Here is a 24,400-nt window from a genome sequence, read left to right as displayed (position 1 = left end):
TACGACTCTAACAAGTGAACAGAAGGGCTTATTTGTTAGAAATTCTGGTGAACAGCTTGCTGTAAGTTTAATCAAAACAAGTTTTTATGCAGACTAAGATTGTCATTCTTGGTACATGAGGCAATAGATAGAGGACTTCATGGGGTCTAGAGGCAATTCTAGACCAAAAGAAGGGGATATTTACTTTCAGGGCTCCTAGAAAGTCCTTGTTTTAAGGCTGTATGTTTGCTGATGTCCTATGGGAAACTGATAAATTTTTGCAATTTTCAAATTTTCTGTTGAAAACGTGTCAAAAAATAGCATGGACCTTTTATGATTAGCTACTTAAAGTGATTATTTGAAAGACTTTGCATTGCAATCTTATTTTTAATGATTATATTCATGGTTTCGAGAAAAAATCAGGTTTGAACATATTTACTTTGCATAGCTAGTATCATTTGCACTGTAACAAATTTAATAGTAGAACAATGAGGAGAGTAAATGTGAATATAGAGGTTCAAAAGAACCTAATACCTAGCCTTTAACATTTGCCTTTCCATATAATTGGAAACTAGAGTAAATTTCAGGAAACAAGACCACAAAGACAGTTTTGGTCAAAAAAGCCTGTCAGGAAAAGTTTAAAGTATGAGGGCAGTTTTTCTAGAAAAAGGTCAAGATGATTTTATCTTTTACATTTTTGAAGGTCACTATTACTGTACAGCTGGGAGTGATTTAGCTCTCCTCCCCTCTCCTCAGGACATTTGGCAATTTCAAAGGACTTTTTCAGATGTCACAATGTGTAGGGAGGTTTGCTACTGGCATCTAGTGGGTAGAGAACAGGGATGCTGCTAAGCATCCCACAGGGCACTGGATGGCCCCTCCCCAAACAAGAACTATCAAGCTCAAAATATCAGTAATGTCAGGGTTGAAAACCCCTTATGCATGGTCTCTGATAATTTTCTTGTCTTTAAAGCATAAGTACGTAAAATTTGGTCCATTTAATAATAGGATATTCCCTACCAATTAAGAGCTATTGAACTTGAACAGGGTTATCAGAAAAAGTTATTTCAACAACTTGACTATAGACATGAGAGAGAGACTGCTCTTGTGATTGTTTAAATTGTATTTCAGAGGAAGGGAAAGAGATTTGTTCCACAATTTTTTAATCATAAATGGAAGTCTTATTTGAGCTTTGTTTTTTTGTTGAGCACCATTTTAGATGTGTTATATCTACTCTTCCTCGTAAATAGGTATTAGTATGCCAACTTACCTGTGAAGAAAATGAAGTGAAGAAAGGTTAAGATAACAATCACAAGGCTGACTGACCAGGTAGTAGCACTAAGCATTTTGTGTTTGGCTGTGCCTGTGGCATGCAGAAGTTCCCACGCCAGAGACTGAACCTGCTCCACAGCAGGACAACAATGAATCCTTAATCACTAGGCCACCAGGGAACTCCTAAACATTTTGAATATTGGTGTTTCGACTTCTAATGTGTTCTATCCCCTGCATTCTTCTATTAGCTGCTTTGTTTGGGATGTTTTTCCTTTTCCGTATATGTGTCTTTTAAAATAATAAACTTGTTTTTAGAGCAGTTTTAGGTTCACAGTAAAATTGAGCAGAAAGTAGACAAAGTTCCCAGTACACTCCATCTGTGTCTGTCCCTTAAACCTCCCCCACTATCAGCATCCTGCACCACAGGGTACATTTATTTCAATGGATGAACCTACATTGACACATCTTCACCCAAAGTTCACAGTTTACATTTGAGTTCACTCTTGGTAAGGTATTATCTTTGGATTTTGACAAATGTATAATGACATATAACCAGCATTGTAGTATTATACAGAATAATTTCACTGCCCTAAAAAGTCCTCTGTTCTTTGCCTATTTATCGCTGCTTCCCCACCAGCCCCTGGCAACTACTGATCTTTTGTATTTTCCAGAATGTCATACAGTTGGAATCATAGAATATGTAATCTTTTCAGATTGGCTTCTTTCATTTAGTAATATGCATTTAAGTTTCTTCCTTGTCTTTTCATGGCTTAAGAGTTTATTTCCTGGAGTTTATTTTCCATTGTGGCTCAGTGGAAATGAATCTGACTAGTATCCATGAGGATGAGAGTTCAATCCCTGGCCTCCCTCAGTGGGTCAGGGATCCGGCGTTGCCATGAGCTGTGGTGTAGATCGCAGACGTGACTTGGATCCCACGTTGCTGTGGCTATGACGTAGGCCAGCAGCTGTAGCTCCAATTTGACCCCTAGCTTGGGAACGTCCATATTCCATGGGCGAGGCACTAAAAAGACAAAAAAAAAAAAAAAAGGAGTTTATTTCCTTATGGTGGTGAATAATATTCCGTCGTCTGGATGGACTATGGTTTATTTATTAATTCACCTACTGAAGGACATCTTAGCTCCTTCTAAGTTTTGGCAATTATGAATGAAACTGCTATAAACACGTGTACAGGTTCTTGTGTGGACACCAGGTTTGCATTTTTTTCCAAAACATGGGAAAATAAATAAAAGGTTCTTCAAGTAAATGTATTATTAATACTATTTTTAATAGGTATTTCCCCAATACATCTTTTTACTACTGTACAGCTCGGTGACCCACTTACACATACATGTACACATTCTATTTTCTCACATTATCATGGTCCATCATAAGTGACTAGACATAGTTCCCAGTGCTACACAGCAGGATCTCATTGCTAATCCATTCCAAAGGCAATACTCTGCATCTATTAACCTCAAGCTCCCCAACCACCCCACTCCCTCCCCTTCCCCCTTGGCAATCACAAGTCTGTTCTCCAAGTCCATGATTTCCTTTTCTGTGGACAGGTTCATTTGTGCTATATTTTAGATTCTAGATATAAGTAATATCATTTGGTATTTGTCTCTCTCTTTCTGACTTACTTCACTCAGTATGAGAGTCTCTAGTTCCATCCATGTTGCTGCAAATGGCATTATGCCATTCTTTTTTATGGCTGAGTAGTATTCTATTGTGTATATATATCACGTCTTTCTAATCCATTCATCAGTCACATCAGTCAATGGACATTTGGGTTGTTTCCATGTGTTGGCTATTGTGAATAGCACTGCAATGAGCATGCGGGTGCATGTGTCTTTTTTAAGGGAAGTTTTGTCTAGATATATGCCCAAGAGTGGGGTTGCTGGGTCATATGGTAGTTCTCTGTATTGTTTTCTAAGGTACCTCCATCCTGTTCTCCATAACGGTTGTACCAGCTTACCTTCCCACCAGCAGTGCAGGAGGGTTCTCTTTTCTCCATACCCCCTCCAGCATTTGTTATTTGTGGACTTATTAATGATGGCCATTCTGACTGGTGTGAGGTGGTATCTCATGGTAGTTTTGATTTGCATTTCTCTAATAATCAGGGATGTTGAGCATTTTTTCATGTGCTTGTTGGCCGTCTGTGTATCCTCCTTGGAGAAATGTCTACTCAGGTCTTTGGCCCATTTTTCAATTGGGTTGTTGGCTTTTTTGCTGTTGAGTTGTTTAAGTTGTTTGTATATTTTAGAGACTAAGCCCTTGTCAGCTGCATCATTTGAAACTATTTTCTGTAGGTTGTCTTTTTGTTTTCTTTTTGAATCCAACAACATATAAAAAAGATCGTACACCACAACCAGGTGGGATTCATCCCAGGTTCACAAGGATTGTTCAACATATGCAAATCAATCAATGTCACACACCACATTAACAAAAGAAAAGTAAAAAATCACATGATCATCTCAATAGGTGCAGAAAAAGCATTTGACAAAGTCCAACATCCATTCATGATAAAAACTCTTACCAAAGTGGGTATAGATGGAAAATACCTTAGCATAATGAAAGCCATTTATAACAAACCCACAGCAAATATAGTACTCAATGGATAAAAGCTGAAAGCCTTTCCTTTAAAATCTGGAACAAGACAAGGATGTACACTCTCACCACTGTTATTCAACACAGTATTGGAAGTCCTAACCACAGCAATCAGACAAACAAAAGAAATAAAAGGCATCCAAATAGGAAGAGAAAAGGTAAAACTGTCACTGTATGCAGATGACATGATATTGTATATAGAAAATCCCAAGGACTCAACCCAAAAACTACTCAAACTGATCAACAGGTTCAGCAAAGTAGCAGGATATAAGATTAACATTCAGAAATCAGTTGCATTTCTGTATACTAATAATGAAATATTAGAAAAGGAATACAAAAATACAATACCTTTTAAAATCACACCCCCAAAAATCAAATACCTTGGAATACACCTGACCAAGGAGGTAAAAGACTTATATGCCAAGAACTATAAAACATTAATCAAGGATATTAAATAAGATGTAAAGAAATGGAAAGATATTCCATAATCCTGAGCTGGAAAAATTAATATTGTAAAAATGGCTATACTACCCAAAGCAATCTACGGATTCAATGCAATCCCTATCAAATTACCCAAGACATTTTTCACAGAACTAGAATAAACAATCCAAAAATTTATATGGAACCACAAAAGACCCAGAATTGCCAAAGCAATTCTGAGGAACAAAAACCAAGCAGGAGGCATAATTCTCCCAGACTTCAGGCACTATTAAAAAGCCACAGTCATCAAGACAGTGTGGTACTGGTACCAAAAAAGACATACAGACCAATGGAACAGGAGAAAGAACCGGGAAATAAACCCAGACACCTCTGGTCAATTCATCTTTGACAAAGGGGGCAAGAAGATAAAATGGGAAAAAGACAGTCTTTTCAGCAAATGGTGATGGGAAAACTGGACAGCTGTATGCAAATCAATGAAACTAGAACACACCCTCACACCATGCATGAAAATAAACGCAAAATGGCTGAAAGACTTAAATGTAAGACAAGACACCATCAAACTCCTAGAAGAGAACATAGGCAAAACATTCTCTGACATCAACCTTATGAATATTTTCTCAGGTCAGTCTTCCAAACCAACAGAAATAAGAGCAAAAATAAACCCATGGGACCTCATCAAACTGACAAGCTTTTGCACAGCAAAGGAAACCAAAAAGAAAACAAAAAGACAACTTACAGAATGGGAGAAAATAGTTTCAAATAGAATGTGTACATGTATGTATAAGTGGGTCACCGTGCTGTACAGTAGAAAATTTACAGAACACTGTAAGCCAGCTATAATGGAAAAAAATAGAAATCATTATACAAAGTAAAAAAGAAAAAGAAAAGAAAGAAAAAGAAAAGAAAGTAAAAGAAAAAATAGATTTGAATAGAACAATAAAGGAGCATTCTTAGGAGTAAAAAAAAATATATATTCCCTAGCTGAATAATACAATTTTAGGCGATTGATTTTTGAATTAATGACATTTTACTTAAGTTGAATAAAATGCAAACTGTAAAAGACCTAAATGTTTATCTCTTTTTATAGCCTGTTTCTTCTCAGGTATAGAAACTTTCTACAAACTTTGTATCTTAACAATTTTGCGCCATTTCAGTGTTGTCCTTTTTCTATTTGGACCCTTATCATGCTTGTAGGCTACCATATCCCCTCACTGTGGCCTTTCATGGATAATGGCAATTTCCATATGTCTAATTTATACACTTCCCATTTTCTTTACCCTAATTACTTCACAACTTGATATTCCTGAGTAGTTTCTTGAAAGTGACTAGCTAATGACACTGCAATTTCTTTTGAGGTATTAATCAATAATACCTTTGTTTGAAGACATAGTCTTTTTGAAATACCTGAAAGAGTAATATGGAAATTTAGGCAGCCATGGTAGAGTGGTGATGACTTAGGGATAGTTTTAAATCATGGTTTGGAAAACTTTCAGGGTATCTCACACAATATTACAGACAGCCTACTCTCCATTATTTATTTGAAAGGCAGAGTAGGCTGTCTGAATTCTTCACTTCATTATTTAGCCATTGCATATTATTTTTAACCTCAGGGAAAGAAATAATCAAATTATGGTTCAAATAATTCCAATGGTTATATTGGTGTGCAATTATTTAGTTCCTTTTGTTTCCATCAAACAATTATATGAATAGATTTGGGTAAGTTTCCTTCAAGTAGCTTCCAAGATATCTATTATTAATTTTTTAATTCAAATTTACAATATATTTACTAAAACAAGGTTCCACAACCAGTTAAAAGTGCAGACAAAATTTTACATTTACCATTACCTTCAGAAAATTTATATTTTCCATTTCATATAAGTGATAAAGAAGAAAAGTTATATTAGCAAGACTTCAATGCTCCTTTTCTGAAAATTTTATTAGATTTTAAATTTACATGGACTTTAGAAAAAAATGAATTAAATTAAATTCTCTTTGACATCACTTTTTAGAAAAATATCTCTTTCTTACTGTTTATTTCCCTCTCTCATTGCTGGGATGAATTTTCTAATGATAGGATGTATTTTTTGATAAATAAATTTTGTTCTAGGTTCCTTAAGCTTCTTGCTCCTTAATAATAATAGTTAAACTGTAACTCAAAAAAAAAATAATTCTAGAATTAGAATGTATCTAAAAAAATATTCTGTATTAGACTGAAAGTTAACTTTAATTTCTATAGTTAGATGGAAATTCAATAAGAACTAGCTTTAAGTTAATTTTGTATTGTTGTGTAACAAAATTATGAGAATCTACTTATACTAAAAAAAGTATCAGATTTTATGGGAAATTTTAGAAGAAAAAGGACACAAAATTCAAATTACAAGAATAAAAGGTCACATATAATAATCTTTGAAAAATATTTTCAGGTAATATATAGGTAAGAATTGATTAATATTGTAGAGATGGGTAGGGTAGGTAGGTAGTTGAGAGACTGAGCAAGCGTACCAACTGGAACTGAAGAGACCTGGTTTTGAATCATGAGCTGTTTTTATTTTTTTTAAGATGCAGGCAGGATGAATCAACGATTTGTATTACTCAGTTTCCTTATCTATAAAATGTGAATAATTAGAGTTGTATTGGAGCCTGCTCGCACTGGCTTACAAGAGCCATTTGCTAAATTTCCAGGAATTTGGAAATCTGATTATTAAATGTCATTATTAAAAATTAAATTATATAAACTTTCATTTAAACAAATTACATAAAAATCAAAGGTAACATATACCTTTGATATATGTCAACACTCAAGATATCCTAATTAATTTGCCCACATCTTAGTATTACACATGCTTTTGAAGTTATTTATGTCAATGATATTCATAGAATGGCAATAATACAGAATAGTATATACTGTACATAAATTCCTGACCATATAAATCAGGAATTCACTTATCATTTTGTTCATTTCTAGATTTAAGAAAGTGATAGCAAATAATATTATGGGTTAAATCTAAAAGTATGGCATGTTTGTAACTGTTGCACTGTAAATTGCGCAAAAATGGAGGAAATAGTCTCCTAGTATTTAAGAACTATTATTCAATTCATCAAAATAGTCATTCACTCATTGATGAATGAATGAAGTCCAACATATGTCTTCTTTTTTTCACTTTTATCTTACTCATTAACCTAAGTAAAACTATCAACTTACATTCATGGAACTATACTTGTTTCTCAAGTGAAACAGTAGGTTGGCTATAGACAGAGACAGACAAAAATCAATGGAAGTATTCTATGTGAATCAGCTGGCTATATGGGATTTGAAAAGATTCTTGTATATTTTATCATTATTTAAACATGATGAAATACATAGAACATCCAGCACAGCATCGTCTCCATAGATGGTAGTTGTTGATTCCACTTTTTAAATTAAAAAAATATATTAGAATTGTTTTATAATGTTCTGTCAATTTCTGCTGTACAGCAAAGTGACCAGCCATACATAAATATATATTCTTTTTCTCACATTATCCTCCATCATGTTCCATCACAAATGACTAGATACATAGTTCCTTGTGCTATACAGCAGGACCCCGTTGCCCATCCACTCACTTTAAAGCATGTCTGTGTAGTAAAGGAGAAACTGACAAGTACAGTAGAACTTATCTGGGGAAGGTTTTCAGAGTAGGTGTGTTTTGTGGTAGGTTTTGAAAAAGTGGCAATATGAATGGAGATAGTCTTTCTAACACTGATGGCTAAAATGAAGAGTATTCATTGATTTTCAGTTTTGTCCTTCTTTGCTTAATTACCTTGCCTGCTATTTTTAGCTTAAATAGGATGGTTTTTCTCACTAGACTCACAGGGAATTTTTTAGACTTGGACTTCAGAGCTAATCTACTAAATCAGAATCTCCAGGATTGGAAACACATTCCTAGTGACTTTAGTGCAGACAGTCCAGGTACACCTGAGGACTGGGGTTTGGAAACTACTAGAAAAGTAAGGAAGAGGACCCTGAGGTCTTGATTCAAATTCTGCTCCTGCTTTTTCCTGGCACTGTGAATTTGGGCAGTTTACTTACTTCTCTGTACTTTGGATATTCCATTTCTAAAGTGGGAATAGTAAATGAAGCTGCAATTTATAAGACATGATATTCAGTATTGCAAAAAAAGAAAATGTCCCATGTTTTTGTACCTCCTATTCTGTCAAATTCTGTCAACATAGCTACTGCTGTTTGAATCATTCTTACCTCATCACTTCTCCCTGTGAAATGAAATTCGCCATCTGCAAATGGTAACATTTTAAAAAATTAATTTTATCTGTATTCATTCTATGAAAACAATTACTACTTCCTACTGGACAAACAACCAACTATACTTCTAAGTTAAAATGATGAACAAGAAAAGTTTCATTAATAAAACACAAAGACTAAATTTTCAGTTTACTAAAACTAAATTCTATTTTTGTTTCAAATTTGACTAAGGAATTGCAATCTCATGTGGTTATCATATGCTGGGATTTGTAATCTTGAATCATATCCATATACAAACATACCAAAGACACATTCAATTCTAAATTGTATTAAGCCCGTTAGCCATCTGTTTTAAAGTTATCAAGAGCTTAAATTAAACTTGACAAATATTTCATAAAAAGTAAAAAAAAGTTATTTGTGACTCAAGCTGGCTTGTGTTGAAACACTTTTTCCTTTTAGCCACAAGATGGTGCTTTTGTACTCTGTATTTCCATTGAGACAGCAAAAATATCTTTAAAATGGTTGACAAAAGACTAATTTCATGAGAATCATTAAAGTTCAAAGCACTTGTTATCATTTTCAAAAAAAAAAAAAAACAACACTCCTTACTACACCATTGAGTAAGAAATATTAATACAAGGGTGAAAATGAAAAGCATTTTTTTAAATCCATAGGGACAATCTATCTTATCTGTTTTTAAGCAGGGTGGTGACTCAGAGTGTGTTTGTTATTCCTGCTCACAACTGAGGAATGTCCCTCCATGTAACCAAGTTCCATATTTTACCATATAATCCCCAGAATATTGCAGACCTATTTATTAAGATGCCAAAACTGGAGTTTGTGAAATGCTAGTCTTATAAAGTGGTTCTCAATGTGTTTGGGTCCAAAAGCCGGAAAGTTAAGAAAGAGTCTTTTAAAAATAGACTTGTTTTGCTTCATATCCAAAAGGTCTTACTTTTTTTTTTTTTTTTTTTTTTTTTTTTCACATATGCCCTTGGTGCATTCTTCTTTGGCTTTTTAATTCTAGAAGGACTTCTTGACCAAATCAAGTTTATTCCTTCTCCATGACAGTCATGGATATCTTAAGATTTGGGAGTTGAAGAGCACATAAATATCCTTCATTCAATCTCTTTACCAAAAAGACATCCTTTGTATACCACCTCTTGATCATCCAACTGTTGTTCCGTCAACAAAAATATGTGATGATTCTTTTCTTCTTTTTGTCAAAAATTCCTTTCATTTGTTTTTTAATCTGCTAACTCTGTTTTAGACTTTCCTGACCTATGCAATTTCATAAAGATCAAATATCCCATAGTTTTTCTATATCTTGTCATTTAAGATGCAAGCCACTAGAGGAAATTATGCTTGAAAAAAGAATCATCTACCTGCCTGAAAGTGTTTTTGGAGATATTGCATCCCAAATTTTTTTATGATGCTCTCAGCAAACAAGTTACCATTATAAAAAAAATTCAGAGTTTCTACCCAGGACCATGCTTGTAACTTAACTTCACATTTCAACTTCAAAACATTTGAAATGTTTTTGTTCTGCCAGACCAGCTCTTTGCCTAATCCCAATGGCAATATGGAAGAATGAATACTGACTCTGTGAAGCAGGGTCTTTTTGTTTTCCATCAGAGAATTATTATTTCAGATTTTTAAATCAAAGTTTTCACTAACTTGATGGCCTTTTGTATATCTCAGTTTTTCTCAAGGCTTTGTGTGTGAGTGGGGTTTGAGTGGAAGAAGAGGGAAGCAGAGGGGAGGCAAATGGGGAAGATGCAGGGTTACCTACCTTACACGGAGGCCACAAGGAGATGCCTTCACAAAGGACTCACCTCCACAAGCGGATCCCTATCTCAAGCAGCTATTTTAAGTCTCAAAAAGTTCCCAGAACAATTTTGTTTGACCTTTTGTTAAAGACCTCCTCTACTAAGCAACTGATTTACCTGTTCCCAAGGGTGGAGGGTTGAGACAGGTTTTTCTGTTGCTGTCTATTAAAATTTTATCAAAGCCCATGGTTCCTATGTAGTAGCAAAGAATCCTTAGTAACCTAAAAGTGGAGGAGGAGAAGACACAGTTATAATTCCTGACTCAGAGATTACATTACCTCCCTGTGATTATCACATCTTGAGTGACATTATTTCCTGAATTCCTTACTCTTAAGAGAAGATTCATAGCACTCCTGTCAGTGAAAAATGGATGTTTTAGGTGCGGTGTTAGTAAAGGAAACTCGATTTGTGCACTGCCTCTGTCTGAGGTTAGTAATACGTGAAGTGCCTGAACTACTTAGGGCAACACCCTAAGGGATGCTTCTATGTCCAGCTCCTTGAGGGACAGAAGGATTATTTGGCACATGTTGGTGAGGTAAAAATAATTCAGATGACTTTGCTCTTCCAAGTCTTCTACACGCATTGTCCTCTCAAAATTGAGAAGGAAATATCTGCATGCTGTAAAATATATTTACATGGACACCTCACTACATTCGTGTGGGAAAGTGCACCAAATTATTCTCCTCTTGAGCATATGAGGTGTTTTGACATGAGGATGAGAGAGTGATCCTGAGCATGGTCTCATCCAGAGCCTCAGCTGCTACATGGCTAAATTCCATGAGGCTCCTTCCACTGGAGCTAAGAAAGCCCCCGACCGTAATGGATTCTTCATGTTTTTTTCTCAAATCAAAGTCTGTCATAACTATCCTTGCCTTTTTCTTTTCTCCCTTAATTTACTTCAAATGGTCCAGTTCCTGGTTTGTATGACCTGAGGATGCCTACTCTCTGGCAAGATTTTGAATTGCATTTCTTATTCCAATTTAAAGCATGGAGGAGGGAGCATTTTCAGGTAGTCTTCCCCATCTACCTCTAACTGAGGTAGATTAACCAGCTATCATTCATCTAGTTCTCAAACATTATTACCTAACCAATATTAATAGCATCAAAGGACAAGGACAATCAACCCCTGTGAAATCTCTTCCCCCATCAGGGGTGGGGAGAAATGATAAGAAACTGTTCTTGCCTTTGAAGCTGCAGACAGGATTTTAATCCTGCTGAAAAGGTAGGTTGGTACTATGAATTAGTCCAACACTTGGGCATATAAGTACCCAAGGACTCAAGATTCAGGTCAAAGAAAAGAAAAAGCTGGCCCAAAATTTTGGGGGTGAGGTGAGGAGAGCAGGACAGCTGGGACTACCTACTGGCAGGAGAGTATGACCTTGATCATTCAGCAACCCACTGGGGCATCATTCAAGCCCTATGTAAAAATGTAGCCACTGGTAGCTTTTATGTAACAAATTGGGACCACTGACATCAATTCAAACTGCAATTTCTTCTAAAATCTAAGTTTTGTCAGAGGATGATTATTTACCATTCCGATGAGTCCAGGAGGTCTGCTAATTAATTCTTCAATGGGAGGCTTGCCATCCTTGTTATTCCTTAATACTGCATACTGAGGGTTGTACATTACCGGGATTGGCACAGGGCCTACCATAATGATTATACACGTTGAATGCTCAGTGCCAAGTGCTATTTAATTCAGTTTCCCTGAGGTCAGGGAGGGAGGGCTTCTGCTGTGCCATGTATTTACAATTTTTTAGAAAAGGAGTAGGTGGAAATGTGGTTTTAACATTAGGCAATTTAAAAAATTCCTAGCCTCGTGTATATTGGAAAATTATCAGGAAGAGGTACAAATACATTGCAAAAATCTGTGTGTTGGCATTAAATGCATTGACTGGACTGAGAATTTGGTAACACATTAACATTTTTATGAGTAAATATAATCACAAGACTTGAGAAATTACCTCTGATTTTTTTTCTAGGCAAAGACATAGGAAACAACTAAATGAAGAACAAGGTCATAACATCTTACTAATAATGAAAATATAAGCTAACATACTTTAAACAAGTCTTTCTTAAGAGATGAGGCTAGAAGTGATATGAATCAGATTTGCCTTCTAGCATAGGACTAATTAAAATATGTTTGATTGATAAAGGTAGTTGATTCGTTATGTTTTCTTATAATCTCTGCTAGAAAACTCAGACCTGGAGGTGTCTTATTCAGTTTCATTTTCTATACTCTGCCTTTTTAAAAATTCCACCTTATATTATTTTATGTTAAACTGCATTGGGGGATGCAAGTTATGAGCAATATTTCACTTCGGACAGACACCCAATTAAGTTGACCTTGTCATTAAGAGAATCATGTGTTTCATTGCCAAATTTAAAGCTTTGATAATCATTTTAATGGTGCTTCAAAATGACCAGAAATCTCTTGCAGTAGGGATTACAAATTCTCACATTTCCCCAGGCAAATAAAGGACAAGACAGGCTACCTAGTCATGTTCCAAAAGGCTTTTTCCTTTTTTTATCAGATAAGTATTTATGGCAGACAAGCTACCTCTAGGCTTTATTGATGATGATGATAAACTGAGAAGGAATGACAGCTGAAGGAGAGAGGAGAAACACGAAGGCCAGCAGGAAACATCTACCGAGGTGTCACCATGCATCAGAGAGCAAGCCCCACACAGTATCCACGGGGGTGTAGAGGAGGTGAGAAGGAGTGTGCGGACTGACTCACTAGCAAACATTCAGAGTTGAAAATTCCAGAAAGTTGAAGAAAACGAAAGAACTCTTACTTTCCACATCTGATATTATCTCAGAATTGAGCCACCTTTATATTTGACATCGTCCTTGGGCTTTATTACCCTGTCCCCTTTTGGAATGCCATAGTTTTGGAACATTACCACAATAGCACGAACATGGGTCGGGTAGTACTAGGATTCAAGCAGTATGTGTCTTCTGTGAAACAGCAAGTCCTTTGCAGATACATTCTTCCCCTGTCATGTTCTATTAGAATCTAGGGTGACTCTAAAAGTATTTAGCTCTTAGGTTGTTTCTCAGATGTGTACAAGATGGTTTACCTTCAGCAGCTAAAACTTATCTGACCTGACCTCTAAGGCAGAACCTAAAATTTTCCTTCTCTTCCAACTTGAGAGTAACCTACACATTATATTTGCAGTTTCATCAATATATCTTTTTGTTTGTTTGCTTTTCAGTGATTCCTCAGATTCATTTTCTGAAAAACTTTGAGGTGGGAACAAGGTGCAAAGCCTTGCAAGGCTCCATTTGCAAGGTCAGTATGTGATAAATAGTGTCATGGAGATCTCACAGGTGTGACAATGAGGGTTTTTTGTTGCCTTCTCATTCTGGAACCATAGCGACTGTTTTGAATGTGTATAGTCCCTTTATGCTTGCTTTCCCAAACCCAATCCCAGTCCCAACCCAGTTCACCTTGTTCAGTGGAAGTTCGTGGCTCTTAATCATAGTCTTCCCAGAGAGTCAGGCCAACAAGATACTGGGAGAGGTGCACACACTCTTGCTAATTCACTTCTCAACCAGACATCTTCAGGTGTTCCATGCTCTTCTCAAAGAAACATCCTTCCACCATGTACTGACCAGCATAATCTGCTCAGTTAATCACTCTGCAATATACAATATTAAAATTCCACTTCACAGGTGTCAACAATAATCAGGACAACCGTTATCCTTACCCAATGTACTTCTCCACATTTAGATTTTCACTAAATGTGTTGAATGAATCCTTAGCACCACATTGCATCACCAGTGGTTTCCAGACTGATTTCAGTCACTTACCCCACCAGTAATAGCCCTTTTGACTACACACAAACTATGCATATTTACTTATTTAGTAGATTACATGCATGTAGAACTATACTATAAATTTCCTATTATATTTATAATGTAAATTACACTAAGAACTTAGTCTTAATAAAGTAGTAGTAATACTAACATAGTATATTAAGAACTAGTATATAAACAGACTAGGAAAAACTAGCATCTAGTATATACTATGACTGTAAAATTCACATTGTATTGTACCATGTATACAAAATATAGAAGTCAAAGAGCACAAGAAAGAAAACATAACTATAAATAGAAAGCTGGTTGTTTTCTGTCCAAACTTAATTGACTATCTTGAACAACACCCTTGGGTTTGTGCATCACTTTAGCTGAATACTGTCTTCTATAGCCAAGAACATTAATGGGATTGTTACTACAGCAATGACAAAAATTTAAATTATTTTGTATCTGTCTATAGGACATATATTATATGACTTGCTGACTTATTCTTTGACTTCACTTAACAGTCCTTAAGATAATATTGAAAGTAATTTGCATCTGCTAATGGGGTACTTGTGAGGTAGTGAATAGAATATCATGAGTATTAATGGAAAACTAGCTCAAGGTTAAAAATTTTCTCTGAACAGATTTAAAAGTAAATAATTTACAAGAGGTTGATAGTAACTTCATGGGGGGGGGGATGGAAATGGAGATACAAGGACTGAGACATCTTGCTAAGATTCTTGGAATGAGCCTAAAACAAAAGTAGAAATAGAAAATTGGTTCCCAAGCCTCAGTGTTCTGAAAGACCACTTGGGTGTTTTATTATTTATAATTCCTAAAACTAAAGGATGAACTTGCATCTTCGTGCATGTATGCAGAAGTTTTTTTAAAATAATATAATAAAATATGATCAGTCAAAATCATTAGTTATAGTTTCCATGTAAATCTCATATGTCCAAAATTCTTCTACTTTAGATAAACTTTCATTAAAAAATATAAGAATGGGGATGTATATTTGTTTCTCCAATTGGCATTTTTAGATATTTTAATTGACATATCATTGAGTAAAATGTAAGTTAGTGTTGAATGATGATCTATTTTTTCTTAATTGGAGTATAGTTACTGTATAATATTATATGTTACAGGTGTTCAACCCAGTGATTAACAATTTTAAAGGTTATACTCCATTTATAGTTATTATAAACTATTGGATATGTTCCCCATATTGCCACAAGATCTCTTTGTTCACATTACCTTGCGTACATAAGCATTGCCTTCCACACCCAAATATCATTGCACAAGTCCTTGCTTTTTGGCATGTGGAAACTTCTTTTTAATTTATTGGTTCTTAAAAAATATATGATACTCTTTAGAATTTGATGAAAACCTTTAGCTCTCTCTCCTGGAAAATACATCTATTTATCGAATAACACTAGGTTAAGACCTTTGTTCTAGTACGATGATAGTATAAAAACTTCTTCACACCCCTCACTTCATAGGAAATTTGTTTTTAATAAAGTTATATATAAAGTGAAATTTACTTTTTCCCACAAACTTGAAATTTTAGATGTGCCTCTAAGATAGCAGCTTAAACGAGTAGAATATGGAAACAGTGTGGCGGAAAGTAAAACACGGGGCAATCGTCTACTATGATTGATAGTTTCAACCTTTGGGGGTAGTTGAGTCAGTGACAGTGGGGTTGATTTCCAAATTTGATGGTTGGGACCTGGGTTGTAAGGCTCAAGCATTTCTGGTGGTCTGCTGAAAACATTTGCCATAGTGATAAACAGATAAATGGGTCACAAGATTTTGAGGACTGTGGTCAGAAATGGGAAAGAGGAAAGGAATATTTAGAACTAGGAAAAGCCCATGACTTGGAAATGGTCCTATTGGCCAAACCATGCTGAAGACTGCTTCAGAGATAGGTCTGTTTGAAAAGAGAAACTAGGACTTTCCCATCTGGTCTGACTGAAACTAAAGGAATTCTCCCCATGATGAATAAATATATCAGCTATGACAGAACTGTAGCATTTACCAGGGTAATCCAGAATTTAGATTTTACTGAATTCGTAAAGACAAAATTCTTAGGAATTACATTACCTTAAGCACAACCATAGAACTCTTGAGTCTTTATTAGAAATTATGCCAATGTTTTTCTTGTATGAGTCTCTTAGAATGGATCACTGCATATTATTTTGCTATATCCTGGCAACGATTTATAGACAGGAAGTACTTGTAAATAGTTTTCTGCCCCAGGATCTTTGCACATGTGCTTTCCTCTGCACTTTGCTTTTCTGATATTTTTATGACCCCATCCCTCATTTCATTGGGTTTTTTTCAGTTAAATGACATGCTGTGAGCTACCTCTAATCATCCTATTTAAATTGCAATCTTTTTCTAAATTCCTTATTCCTTTGCCTTGCTTAATTTTTCTCATTATTTATCATGAGCAACATTGGCAATATCCTTCTTATATTTTATATTTATTTTCTGTCTCCTCCAATATAATGTAACTTCTGGGGTGGAAGAGTATATCTTCCTTGTCCACTGCTGTCTTGATCATCTGGAACTAGGCACAGAGGAGGCACTGATAAATATTTATTTAATGAATAGATGACTAATGGGAAAATAGGTAATTTATTTTACCCATCCAACAACATTTATGCAGTACTTTCTACATGCAGGTAGCCATAGTTGTCACTTGGTATATGACAGAGAAGAAAGACATGATCTCTGGTCTGAAGGAGCTTACAGTTTATCCAAGAAGATAAGCCCATACATTAAAAAAAAAAAGAGCAATGATATAAATGATATAAACTACCAGACACTGCAGAAGAGAGCTCTGTTAACTCTTCCTGGCATAGAGAGGTGCTGCTGAGGGGTTGATCTTTGAGCTGTATTCTTAAGGATGAAGTAGGAATTCACCAGGACAAAAAAATTTGCAAAAGGAAAATGAGTGTCATTTAGTGTGCAGGGGTGTGTGGTTATAGTCAAAGGGCCTGCTGTTGGGGTGGTGTTTTCAGGCATGTGAATGCAAATGGAAAAAGAGAATGACCATCAGCCCTTTGACACTCAGCATCTCTGAAGAGCACCCTTGGCTAGCAGCAAGGACTGCTCAAGACAGTATTTCTATCTGTGTGGTCTTCTTCGCCTCTTAGCCAGCATTATGCTTTTGCTCAAAAAGAGCCACCTCATTCTCTGATTGTTTTATGCCAAGTTGGTGTGTTGCCTGTGATTGTTTCCCAGCATTCCACAGCTTGAAGTTTGCTTTAGTATATCCTTATGGTGTTTCTTATGCCTGCCCTGCTTGCAGGCTACATATGTTGTACCATTTTACACTTGGAGACCTTCCAAAATGTGTGAGAGAGAATGAGACCAAAGTGGTTGCCTTTAACCATAAGCGGGTAGACAGGCAAAGAATCCTGGATTCCCCGAATCAGTTGAAACATACTTGGGAAGTCAACTAGCCAATTCTCTGGACTCCTGGCAGAACTGTAGGAAAGCCAGTCCAGGAATACTGCTAACATTTACGCATACATGACTAGATGAACTTTTAGATTGATTCTAAGTAACAACTGACTATTGAAAATTGAACATGGAGTATACAACCTTAACTGCTTACAAGTTTGCATTTTTGGTAATAAATTTATTCATGCAAATGCATTATGACATTAAGAAATAAACCAAGTTAATAACGGCCTTCTATTTCTTGGCATAAGTTAAGAAATTAAAACATGGTTTTTGGGAGGAATTCATTTTTGAGAGCTCTATTATTGAAATGGAATTCTTTTATCTTCATGTTGACACTGACTTTTCAGTGATACAAATGGTACTGGTTGGAAGGCAATCTTTTGCAAGGTAATCAATTCACCTCTGTAATTGGGGCCTTATACAGTCTACAGACTTAAGAAGGATCCCTCACAAGGCGTACAGAATATAGTAATGGCAAAAAATAAGAATTATTGGAAACTGATAAACACAGAGATCACTTAAGAAATATGGCAGATATAATAACACACTATGAAGGTACAAGACAGGATCCAGCTCTTCAAAGAGTTGTTTTACTAACTGGGGAGACTGCATATACACACCTGAAAAGGGTACATGGTGCCTGCTGAATATTCTGAACAAGCCCTGGGATAACATTGTGGCTAAGCATTCTGGATAGTCATGTCATTGGCAAGTACACCAGAAAGTTGGAGGTTGGAGAAATTGCTGTGGGTTGAAGGGACAGATGAGGTACTCAGGATGGACGTGAACCAGAAAGGGCTTGAATGGTAGGCTTTGCATGGATATAGAGAGATAGAAAAATAGCAAAGATAGCTTGGATTAGGAAATGAAACAAAACAAAGCACATGAGTAAATGTGTAAAATGGTCAAGAAGAGAGCATATGTAGTCAAACCGGAAAATCCAATTTGGGCATTCCCACTGTGGCTAGCAGTAATGAACCCAACTGGTATTGTGAGGATGCAGGTTTAATCCTGGGCCTCGCTCAGTAGATTAAGCATCCAGTGTTGCCGTGAGCTGTGGTCACAGACATGGCTCAGATCTGGCATTGCTATAACTGTGTCCTAGGCTGGCAACTGCAGCTTTGATTCGACCCCTAGCCTGGGAACCTCCATATGCCCAGGTGCAGCCCTAAAATGCACAAAAAAAAAAAAAGAAAAAGAAAAGAAAAAATTCAATTTGGAGGATTTCATAGAGGCCAGAGTATATTTGGAGTCCAGGGGATGCCAAGATGACAATCTGGACTTTATTCTTTCAAAAATGCAGAGCTGTAGGAGACTCTGATCCAAGGAGAAGAAAGATGAAAACAGTGCTCTAAAGAAAGGAAACATGAGTCTTAGCCTGTAAAATATTAACAAGGCACAAGACTAAAGGATGGTCAGGAATGCATATTAGTATCACTTAATACAAGCAGAGCAGTGGTTAAGAATGATAATTCCAGAGTAGTACTAGCTGAGTTTGAATTCTGGCATCACCACTTATTAGCTGTGACCTTGGACAAATCAGTTAACTTGTTAGTGCTTCATTTTCCTCATCTATAAATTATAGATATTGACAGGGATTTCCTCATAACTTTGCAGATGAGCTGATATGCACAAGGCTTTTAGAAAAGTGCATGGTTAGACTTTAATGAAGGTGAGCTATTTTTATTAGTGAACAGTGTCCAACAGCTTCCATGCAGAGAGTATGGATCAGATTTCTATACATCTTTAAAATGGAAATAATGATGACTCCTACATTTCAGGGAATGATCAAATGAAAAATTTCTGTAAAGGTGCCTGGCACAGGGTAGTCTTTGAAGATCATTAATTGGCCAATCTGTGGCCATCAACTCCAGGCTACAATTTAAATCGGGTATCTTTGAGTTCAGATGGACTTGTTTGGGGAAAGTTGCTGGACTCAGAGGCCGGACTCAGATCGTATCCCTTATATGGGTTTCCAGTAGAATGACGAAGGCACATGAAGGAAAAGCCTTTGTTTGGGAAAACTTGATACTTTCCCGTTATTGCCAAGACAAACTCATTTGGCCAAATAAAAATTGATTTGGAAATTTTAAAATAAAAATTGCAAACCAAACAGGATGTCGTCTGGTTAGGGAGGAAATGATTCACTGGATTAACGTAATGAGATAGGCTCTATTTGTGCAAGACTTAATCACTAAGTTCTTTCTTTAATACTTAGTGCTACTGTTGCTGCCCAGCTCTGGTCCATTCCAGGTGGAAAATGAGAAGCAGAGGGAGGAAAGCTCACAAATTTCCTGTGTGCGTGTGCGTGTGCGTGTGTGTGTGTGTGTGTGTGTGTGTGTGTGTGAGAGAGAGAGAGAGAGAGAGAGAGAGAGGGAGCAAGCATGCGTGCATGTGGGTGAGCTTGCATGCATGCACACACATACACTTAGTGCCGTTGCTGGCTATCAACTTTTCTTACAACTTTGTGCTTCCAAGTGATTTTGAAATTTTAGTGTGTGTTTGGCAGAGGATAGATTCCTCACTTTGAATAAAAGCTAGTGAGATCAATGGCAGTAAGTGGAAACTGAAAGTAAAGGGGGATACTGAACGATCTCTCTCGTTTTCTTTTTCCCGTAAAAGAGAGGTTAGAGAGTGGCATGTGGCTAGAGCAGTGGCAGCCACATGATGGAGGACGGGAGAGCTGTCACCTGCTTCGCTGCACAGGGTGCCCAGCTTAACCCATCTTTCTTTGGCAACTGTACCCCAGTGAGAAAAGCTAGCAGTCCATATGTTGAGTAGGCACCATGCCATTTTGACAGGCGTGAGTGTCGGCAAGAAAGGGACCATGTATGAGCATCAAATGTGTTTGTTGTGGGAAGGATTCTAGGCCAGGAATATTAAAATAACTGTCTGTCCTTAGCTCTAGCACATATGGTTAAGGAGATATGCTATGATGACTCACATTAACGTTGGGAAAAATATATATAGAATACACAACCATGCTAAGTAAGTTTCTGCTGTTGATAAATCGAGCCTGGAATCTTCACAAAGGAAAGTTGTAGAGAGACATACATAGCGATAATAGACTCTTTCCTATGTACCAAATAGGACTGACTGAAGACTAAATACCCACACAATTACAGTTCCACTGAACTGATGAACAGACCAAAGGATCCTGTTAGATTTTTGCTGAGAGGTCCTTGGGTATTTTCTAACACCATTTGAAAAGTAAATGGGATAGAATGGTAGTTCATTTAATATTTCAATTCCAAAAAAATTAAATTAATTTTAGCAGTGTTAGTTTAACTATTTTCTTGCTACCGGGACCATTTGTTTTAAAATCATTAAAGGGTTTTAAATGACATTGTCCTGACATTTGGTCTGGTTAAATTAAGGGAATTAGTATGAAGTCATTTTATCTTTCCTTAGCTTGCTGAATGAATTGTACATCTTCCTATGTAGGAAAAAGGAATTATTGAGATATTTTATACTTAATGTGTATACGTCTGTTGGCTAACTGTGTAAATATTTAGGCACAGAACTGCTTCAATTCACAATTATCTCTTCAAAGATTCCACAAGCTTGCTGAACTCCTTGGAAAGGCAGCTCTGTGTAGCACAAAGGGTATAGGATTTGTAGTCTACAGAGAAATAGGTAAAATTTGATAGCTTTCCACAAAGTGTTTAAACTTAAACCTATATGCATACACATACACACCCTCTCCAAAACCATGCAAAATTAGCATTTGTCATTTCAAAGCTTAGGGAAACATTTCTAGTTTTCTACCAGTTTTAGTAATTTGGCCTCCTAGTGAAATGCCCTAGTAACAATCTAAATATATATGGGAGGTGTGCTTCACTGAGGAATGTGTTGCTTCCTAAGATCATGTTTGTGGAGGAAGAAAAATATCCTTTACCATACTTTATTTCTCTGATAGTTTATGTTTGTTGTTTGTTGCCTGCTTTCCCTGATTAAAATATAATCCATAAGGAAGGATTTTTGGTAGTTATCATCATTAATTATTTTTATTATAGGTCTCAATAATCTACCTAGAATAATGCCTAGCACCTACTGGTAACTCAATAAATATTTTGTTGAATGGACAAATTAATAAACCTAACTGTTCTATGGTGATGGCTGGAAAGGAAGATGCCTGGGCTCCAATCATTGTTTGTGCCAAGGGCTATAGCCACCCTGATCTCCATCAGCTCCCTCCATTTGCAAATAAAAATATTACTTAAAATAAGGCCAACTTAATCATTCTTATGTAAAGTGTGAATAGAAGTGTATTTAGGGAACTTTAATATCGATATTGCTCTCTAACATACACACTAAGTTAAAAAGAGTGTGCTTGCTTTGCAAACATAGCCTTGTGGCAAAGCTCCCAGCTTCCTCTTCCAACCAGATGGCCTCCCCTAAGCCCTACCCTTCACAGAATCCTGGAGATGGAGCTGGCCCTGCCCCAGATCCAAATCAGGATATCTAGAGTAGAACTAGGAATCAGCATTTTTCACAAGTTGACCAGGTGAGTTTTAGGTTACATTAGGTCAGGGAACGCAGAGCCCTGGAAGTTTCAATTATTACGTGGACTTTATTTTTTTACTCCTGTTTTCACCCATGGCTCTTATGACATTTGCCAACTTTGCCGTGGTAGCTGCAAAACCCCAGTTTTATGGCTGCCTGAGGTTAGGTTTAAATCTGATTTCATTATCCCAAATGTGAAGTGTAGTGAATGAAGGACAATTACATCAGAAGCTTGGTCTGGGCAATAAATAAGGAACTGGATGTTTCTTTGGTGGTAGATTTCAGTTCTGTACAAACTATAGAACAATCCCTGGGAAACAAAATGAAAACACCTTAGAAAGCACCAGACTTTCTCCACCCCCTACTTTGGGATGGACATAAACTAGGGTATCCACAGGCATTTACCTTCTTCTAAGGCAAATCAGGATAAGATGCTTCCCCCAGATGGACAGATTTTGAAAAGGTGCCCCTCTCTGGGCACACCAATTAAAAAAAAGTTCATGTCTTTGGTTGATTCAAGGCTGGCTGAGAGGAGCCTGGGCTAAGCTCCCTTTGCTGGGTGCCCTCTTAGGTGATGATGCCTTATTAGGGTGCAACTGTGCAATTTCATGGTGAGGAGTTCCTGACAATTGGGGTGAAAAGCTGGTCCCTGGTGATAGGGTAGTGACAGAAAAGCTGGGGGGCGGGGGTTACCAACAATCTACTGGGTCCAGAAATGAATGCATATAGGATGCATCCTGTTGTAACAAATGCCCTTTGATAAAACATAATAAATCTCTTCTTGTTCAAATGATAGGGATCTGTGATTATTACTCTTGCTTTTGAGAAACTCATAAAGAGAAATGTTCATTTCCATGGTACTGAGAAGAGGACAAGCTCTTACAGTGAGAAGAGAATGAATCTCTTGGCAGCTGGGCAAAAGATCAGAGAATATACTTACTTTTGAGTAAGGTGGCCATTAAGAAGCGTGGATTTGCTGGTCTCCACTTCTGCTACACACGGGCTACATGATATGAGACATTTTACCAATCTAAAACTAACACCTATTCCTTGGGTGGAATGATGTATGTAATGTTTTATAAATTGAAAAAATATCAACCTCAGTGGTTATTTTAGAGGAGTTTATTTTTTCATGATAGGGACTTTGTTTTTAAGGCTTTTTGAATGCTTGTGTGTATATTATAGATTTTGAAGAAACAAATGCCAACCCTTAGGATCTGAATATTTGTGTCTTTTTCTGAAGTAACTGTCTACCTGAGGTACTCACCTAAAAATATTTGTGCAGTGAGCTCATATTGTAGTGAATGTGGTTAAACATAGAGGCTATCAAAAAGATAATAGGTAATCTGAATCCCTGCCAAACTAGCATCAAAGATTATGGGGAGATTAAGGGATTTTTCTTCCTCCTAATCAAATGTAAGAGTCTCAGTAGGTCAAAAGGGGTTACACTAAAAAAAAAAAAAAAAAAAAAAAAAGATTTCAAGAATTTCTTGAATAGGGAATCTGACTGGATGGGATTATTTATGATACTCAAGGTTTAGAGGTCATTAGTGTATATTAGAATTATCTGTGGTCCATTTAAAATGTCATTCTTAGGCTCCAGCCCCAGAGATTCTGCTTCAGTAATCAGGGAAAGGGCCTGGGAATCTGCATTTTAATTAGGACCTGATACAGGTGGGCTGAAGACCACACTTTGAGAAAAACTGGCAGAGGTGATCTCAAAGGTCCATCTGCCCTTCAGCTTCCTTGAGTCATTTATTTACATTGAAAGTGTTTTCCTGAATTTTTTTTTTTCAGCGATATGAGCAAAGCATTTCTTTCATGACTCACATAGCTGTAGACAAGAAATTCTTCATGAAATCTGCTCTGGATTTCTATGCTTTCAAAATTGGAAAAAGAAAATCTTTGATGTTTAATAGGTTATTCAAGATCTCAGATACTAAAACTAATTATTTGAAAATGATGTGGCTAGGTCAGGAATTATTTGAGAGCTTCGAAAAATAAGAGAGAGAGTTGAAATATATCATACTTTCATGGAAACACTGCTGAAGTTTCATCTGAAGAAGAAAGAGTCATATAATTTTGACACTTAGATAATTTAAACTACTATTTTATGGAGGAAGGGGGAGGAAGTGGGATGGACAGAGAGTTTGGGGGTGGCAGATGCAAACTCTTACATTTAGAATGGATAAGCAATGAGTTCCTACAGTACAGCACAGGAAACTATATCTAATCTCTTGGGGGTAGA

The sequence above is a fragment of the Sus scrofa genome, chromosome 15 (genome assembly GCF_054392235.1).
Source record: "Sus scrofa isolate SSC_HxYL_T2T_F1_AM1 chromosome 15, Sscrofa_HxYL_maternal_Yorkshire_Landrace_v2.0, whole genome shotgun sequence".
Taxonomy (NCBI): domain Eukaryota; kingdom Metazoa; phylum Chordata; class Mammalia; order Artiodactyla; family Suidae; genus Sus; species Sus scrofa.
The sequence above is the reverse complement of the archived record's forward strand: the minus strand, read 5'-3'. Positions refer to the sequence as shown.